Raw genomic sequence first — 6,795 nt, 5'->3', positions numbered from 1 at the left:
ACTAGTACAAGCAACGGACGTGTTTCGACCTTATTAGCACTCCTCAGCGAAGCATATTCAGGTGAGATTGTTATTTCCAAGTTTATCTGATGAATTGCGTTTTCCCCCATCGGACCAATGCCAACTGTGGCATCTTTTAGAACAGTGGTTCTCAACCGGGTTCCATGTGACCCCAGGGTGAGGGTAATACAGCATTTTCGGAGCTTACATATGAGATCACTGGTAGGTAATGGGTTAACGATTCTTCCTGAACCTAACAAGGTTCCTATGAAGAATTTTCTTGAACGACAGTGAGATACGGTTGTGTACCATTATGTTATAATTCTTATCTGCAACAGCTGTACAGTTAAAAAGGAAACCGGTACTCCTACACTAAGCCTAACTCGCCTTTTTTCTCTATGGAAAGGGAGTTACAGACCTCAGTTCATTTATTGATTGGGTTTTGATTCTATACAGGATTGTACAGCTGGAAAAAGGCATCATTAAATACCCCAGATTTTCTAGACCTCCGGGAGGTATGTTATTAAAACCAAGCGACTTTTAGTTTTGATTTTAGTTGGACCATAATTTGATTCATCAGCTCTGAAGTGACCAACGTTGATATTTAATTTGTAATTTATGATTCTTTTTTATAAGCTGGTCAGTAATGATTGGATGCTTCCGAAGAATAAAAAAAAATTCTGAAAATGCTCCTTCTACTGTTTGAAAGGATCCTGTTAGCTTGAAGCTTTCAATTTAGCGCCATTTGTATTTTACCGGTCACTGATTTCATTAACAGTTGATTTATCAGCAATGTATATAACTAGATCAAGTCTTATTTTGAAAATAGGTTCCTTGTTCAAGTTCATACGAATCAATGTGTGTGAATGTGTGTGTGTGTGTGTGTGTGTGTGTGTGTGTGTGTGTGTGTGTGTGCGTGTGTGCGTGTGTGTGTGTGTGTGTGTGTGTGTGTGTGTGTGTGTGTGTGTGTGTGCATGTGTCGGTTTTAAAATCATCGTAGTTTCTTTTTAAAGGTCTCATATTTCTCAGATGTACAACTACAAGCACACACACACACACACACACACACACACACACACACACACACACACTCATATATATGCATTTCCCAATGACTGCGTCAAATTCCTAGGCTGTTTTTACTTGATTTTGGCTTTGAACGGTATGCAGCGTCCAGCCACATTGTCATCTGATTTAACGATAGGAAACTAAGTATTAAGAGAGTTGATTCCGGTTTCCATTTCAATTTTTTCTTACTTTTTTTTTTTTGATTCTTGATTGCGTATTTCTTCATTGTTAGTCAGTGTAGCTCAGACATCTTAGAGATTACCAGAAAGAGAAAAAGGTTCTTGTTAAAAGCCTACAACTTCTCTTCATTAGTCGGGTTCAAGTAAAATAACTCTGCAGGGAAGAATTTCCGTTGAAAGTGGCAGCAATCATTCTCGGTAGAACATTTTTTGTATGCTATTAAATAAGTTGAGTGATTGTGGGTTAACAAGTCGGTATACCTACTGCGTGGAGGCGCAATGGCCCAGTGGTTAGGGCAGCGAACTCGCTGTCATAGGATCGCGGTTTCAATTCCCTGACCGGGCGTTGTGAGTGTTTATTGAGCGAAAACACCTAAAGCTCCACGAGGCTCTGGCAGGGGATGGTGGTGAACCCTGCTGTACTCTTTCACCACAATTTTCTCTCACTCTTACTTCCTGTTTTTGTTGTGCCTGTAATTCAATGGGTCAGCCTTGTCACACTGTGTCACGCTGAATCTCCCCGAAAACTACGTTAAGGGTACACGTGTCTGTGGAGTGCTCAGCCACTTGCACGTTAATTTCACGAGCAGGCTATTCCGTTGATCGGATCAACTGGAACCCTCGACGTCGTAAGCGACAGAGTGCCAACAATTCCTACTGCACGAGTTGTCGCATACATAGAGTTTTTTTTTTTTTTTCCATGTGGTGATAGACACAATAATTCCTATCATTAACCAGCATCATGATGCTTGAAGTTTAACTCATCGTGAATCTACGTTCTTCAATGCATACGGCATCGATGTTAAACGTAGCTGTTCCAAGAAGCTGATAAACAACGACATTGAAAGTACGAACATTAAAAGTTAAAAATATCATGGAACGGTTACATTTAAGCAATTTTGGTTTGAATTTGATTTTTTTACCGAACATTGCGGCAGTAGTCGAAGCTAAAGCATAGAAAGCGCTCCTTTGTTTGACAGTTCGATAAGTGGTGCGAAATGAATGTATAGACGTACAGGTAGTGCAGTGAGTGCTAAAGTGATACTAAATCACTTTAGCTGAATGACATCAATGACAGCCAGTACTAGAGATGTTAGCAGTTATTCACTTACGGAACTAGGTGACCCTAGTCAATGTATGTCATCGATGTGAATCCTTCTTCTAGTATCTGATGCAGTAGTTCTCGATTTTCTCGGTAACTATGGGGGCTAGGAAAAAATATAAAGTGCGTTCCAATCTATGCACCCGTATCCACATGTGTGCCATTTTTCACGCGAATCCACCCAGTCGTTTGGCCGTGAACCTCGAGACAAGAAAGAATACAACGGTCGCCCATGTTTAATTTATATTATAGACATATACACGACGGGCTTCTTTCAGTTTCCGTCTACCAAATTCACTCAAAAGGCTTTGGTTGGCCAGAGAGACTAAAGTAGAAAACACTTGCCCAAGTTGGCACACAGTGGGACTGAACCCGGAACCATGTCCTGCGCCTTTTGTTAAAATTTGTGCAATAAATTGCTTACACTTGTACACTATACTAAATATTTTAGTGTTCTTATATACAATTCCTACTAATACTTAATTATAAAAATAAAGTAGGATTTTTTAATATATATATACATTAAATGGCTATTGAGGTCCAGTGGAGTAAAGCAGGATTGGAATGGGTCCACAGGTAAAAAATGGTTGAGAACCACTGAGTGCCTTTTACCCTTAATCATTGCTTATCTAATTCCTCCACAGAATCTGTTCAATCACCATGGCGTTTCCATGGTTTCTGATATGGATTTACCGACATTATCGTAATTACCTCCTTTTCGATTTTGAACATCCCAAGAGCAACTATGTTGTCTTCCAGTCACACGACTAACCTCGTTTAATCAAAGTTTTCCACCTCGGCGTATGATATATATGAGATGTTAACGTAATCTATATTCGCTTTCTGCTAATCTAATATATCTTTTTAATCTATGTTAAATGTGCGATGTATGTATCTCCCTCGCGTTAACTCTAATCTAATTGTCTTTTCGGTGTTAATTGCATTGTCTATATACCTTCTCCATTAACTGTGGGATCTTATTTATCTTCTCTTTGTTAACAGCCGTTTATATATTTTCTGTGATAACCATCTAATATATGTACGTGTATATGTATATGTGTATAAATGTGTGTGTGCTTGTACATATATGTATATTAATATCCTTTTCTATATTGCGTGATGTACGCATCCTCTCCATATTAACTTTATCTCCTTCATCTTCTCTACGTTAACTCTATGTTTTGCCGATTTTCTCTCAGTATTTCAGTGTTAACTTCGTAATCTATTTATCTTATGACCGTCTTATCTGTAGAACCGCTCCCCCTCTCTCTCTTTCTATCTCTCTCATCCCTTTCTCTCTCCTTCTTTCTATCTCTATCGTCTTCCTGTCAACTGTGCGCTCTTGGATTAATAGTGTAATCTATATCTTCCTTGTGTTGACTGTGTAATCTGTTCATCCTCTTTCTGTATGTCCTATTTATCTTGTCTCCGAATAATCAGAGATGTACAGAAGTTACCAGTTTTAAAACGTGCAATCTCTTTATATCTTATGTTAACAGCGCAATCTATTTATCATCTGTGGCGAACTGCATACTCTATTCATCCTTTGTCGGTGTTAACAATATAATGAGTCGATTAACTGTGGTAGGGGATATTCATATTTCCTCTGTTAACAGTGTAAATCGAGCTCTCCTTTCTGTATTAATTGGGGTGTCTCTTAGTATTCCCTGTGTTAACTGATGGCGTATGTTAATATTCTCTGTATGTTAACTGCGTAAATACACCTATCCATTCTGTGTTAACTGTGAGTGGTCTGTTTATGCTCTGTGTTAACTGGATAAATTCAACTCTCTTTTTTGTGTTAACTAAGGAGGGGTTTATACTCTCTATGTTAACTGTGTAACCTTCAACCTGGATTCATATGGCCTTTAGTGGGGGGGGGGGGGGGGTCCATATGCCCCTTAAAGGTGCATATACGGTTTTATTGCTAAAGTTTATCAGCAATAAATTAGTTACGATTCTATAATACACAAAATATTTTGACATTTTTAACAAAATTTTAACATCTAATTCCTAATTATAAAAATATTATTTTACTTGTTTCAGACATTAGACTGCGGCCATGCTGCAGCACCGCTTTTAGTCGAACAAATCGACCCCAGGACTTAATCTTTGTATGCCTACTACTTATTCTATCGGTTTCTTTTGCCGAACCGCTAAGTTACGGGTACGTAAACATACCAACATCAGTTGTCAAGCGATGGTGGGGGGACAAATACATACATACATACATACATACATACATATACATATGCGAAAGGCTTCTTTCAGTTTCTGTCCACCAAATCAACTCAGGAGGTTTTGGTCGGCCCGCGGCTATAGCGGAAGACACTTACCCAAGGTGGCACGCAGTGGGATTGAACCCGGAACTATGTTGTTGGGAAGCAAGCTTCTTACCACACATCCACTATATCGTGTGTGTGTGTGTGTGTGTGTGTGTGTGTGTGTGTGTGTGTGTGTGTGTGTGTGTGTTTGTGTGTATACACCACGGGCCTCTTTCAGCTTCCGCCTACCAAATCCACTCACAAATCCAGTGACGCTATGTTATGTTAGCACCACTCCACGCTGCTACACCACTAAAACCACGACCACCACGCAGCAGTTGGTCACAGTCTTCACACTACCTCCACACCAAAGTACACCACTACCACATCCACAACGCCGCTTTAATCTACACATACTACAACATATACCATTATTACCTTTACTATCTTTACAACAATCGCAAACCACACCGTTATTTCCGCCAACAACACTATGTAATATACTACGACTACTACCACCACCAACACGAGTACTACTACTACTACTAATAATAATAATAATAATGATGATGATGATGATGATGATGATGATGATGATGATGATGATGATGATGATGATGATGATAACAATAATAATAACAATAATAATAATCATACTACTGCCACCACCACCATCACCACCAGCACTACTACCACAACCACCACCACTACTACTAATACGACCATCAGCACCGCCACAACAGTCACCACCAGCACCACCACCAGCACCACCACCATCACCAGTATCACCACCACCATCACCACCACCACCACCACCACCACCACCACCACTACTACCACTACTACCACGATCACCACTACTACAAATACGACCATCAGCACCACCACAACAATCACCACCACCACCACCACAACTACCGCCACTACTATTACTACTACTGCCTCACTACTATTATCTACCTCCCCGAACACTTCCACCGACTCCCTCTTATACACTACCACCACAACCAGTTCCCCGACAACAACAATAAATGTATGACTAATAACTTATGCATGTATTAATGCATCGTTGCATTCAACTGCTCACATGCACACAGGCTAGGCATGGGCACACATCACCACAAAGCACATACACACCCATACACACAGAAGCACACACAGACACACACAACCAAACAGCCACGCAAATCTGTATGATGTGTGAGTGCGTGTGTTTCCATGTGTATGTCTGTGTTTGTGCATGTATGTGTATGTTTGCGTATGTGTGTGTTTGTGCGGCATGCAACATATTTATTGATAAATACCTGCATACCTGTTCCATACGTGTCTGTGTGTGTGTGTGCATCTCTGAAACTTTGTGTGTGTGTGTGTGCTTCTGTGTGTGTGTGCGTGTGTGTGTATCTTTCTGTATGTATGAGCAACATTAATTAAACATACATGCTATTTGTGTATGTGTTGTGTGTGTATATATATATGTCTGTCTGTATGTATATATATATATATATATATATATATATATATATATATATATATATATATGTATCTATGTATGTATACAATAACAATTTCTAACTTCCGGTCAGTCATTGTTATGATCGGCCATTATTATGATTGACCGTTGACTGAACACTATTCAATTTTTTTTCTCCGTGTTTTTCTCCTTGTCTCCGTATTCTTTCTGTTGAAGAGCGTAGCTCGAAACGTCAAAGACTTTCCGTATTCCCGAGCGTCATACTAATATATACTTTTGTTATTTACACCACCTGTCCTCGTCTGTTGTTATTATTTGTATATTCTCCCATATATATATATATGTGTGTATGTATATATATATATGTGTGTGTGTGTGTGTGTGTAGGTATATATATATATATATGTATGTATATATTAGGTATATATATGTATGTATGTATATTTATATGTATATATATATATTTATATGTATATATATATATATATATATATTTATATGTATATATATATATATATATATATATATATATATATATATATATATGTATGTATATATATATATATATATATATATATATATATATATATATATATATATATATATATATATATATATATATATATATATATAGAGAGAGAGAGAGAGAGAGAGAGAGAGAGCAAATAAATATAGATATGTATTTACGTATGTATACACATGTACCAGTGT

This window comes from Octopus bimaculoides, chromosome 13 (assembly GCF_046866305.1).
Source record: "Octopus bimaculoides isolate indiv1 chromosome 13, ASM4686630v1, whole genome shotgun sequence".
NCBI classification, from domain to species: Eukaryota; Metazoa; Mollusca; class Cephalopoda; order Octopoda; family Octopodidae; genus Octopus; species Octopus bimaculoides.
Note: the sequence above shows the minus strand (reverse complement) of the source record.